Consider the following 605-nt stretch of genomic DNA (forward strand, 5'->3'; position numbering starts at 1 on the left):
ATAAACTTGTGTGTCAATGAGAACTTAGTTTAGTACTCACATGCTGTCACAGCTGCTTTCTGTGCATGTGCTTCGGTTGTGTGCGCTCAGAAAACCGTATATCAGAAGTGTAAACTAATATGGTTTAAAGGGGTCATATGATGCTGCTAAAAAGAACATTATTTTGTGTATTTGGTGTAATGAAATGTGTTTATGCGGTTTAAGGTTCAAAAAACACATTATTTTCCACATACTGTACATTATTGTTTCTCCTCTATGCCCCGCCTTTTTGAAACGCGTCGATTTGATTTGAGACTTTAGTCTTTGCAACTTTACAGATCTTCTTTATGCACCAAGAGCTTGTAACACTCCAAAGAGAAAGGAACAATTGAAATCGCATCATATGACCCCTTTAATACACATGATTTCAGCGTGATAAACATGATAATCAGAGCCAAAACAGATGTTTTTAGCAGATACGAGCTGTAATGGCGCAGCTCTATTCTGGAAAAGGGGGCGGGGAGCAGCAGCTCATTTGCATTTAAAGAGACGGGTCCGAAAAACAGCATGTTTCTGCTTCCACTCAACATAGGCATTTTCAAAATGATATAATAAATGATCTGTGG

The 605-nt window shown here is 38.3% G+C and overlaps 1 protein-coding gene across 1 annotated transcript in view; it reads right to left on the reverse strand.

Annotated features, from left to right (window-relative positions):
- LOC107720437 (signal recognition particle receptor subunit beta-like) overlaps nucleotides 1-605 on the reverse strand; it is a 6,252-nt gene that overhangs the window by 2,479 nt on the left and 3,168 nt on the right. The gene's annotated exons all lie outside the window — the stretch shown is intronic.

This window comes from Sinocyclocheilus rhinocerous, unplaced genomic scaffold (genome assembly GCF_001515625.1).
Source record: "Sinocyclocheilus rhinocerous isolate Xijiao unplaced genomic scaffold, SAMN03320098_v1.1 scaffold601, whole genome shotgun sequence".
In the NCBI taxonomy this organism is placed as follows: Eukaryota; Metazoa; Chordata; class Actinopteri; order Cypriniformes; family Cyprinidae; genus Sinocyclocheilus; species Sinocyclocheilus rhinocerous.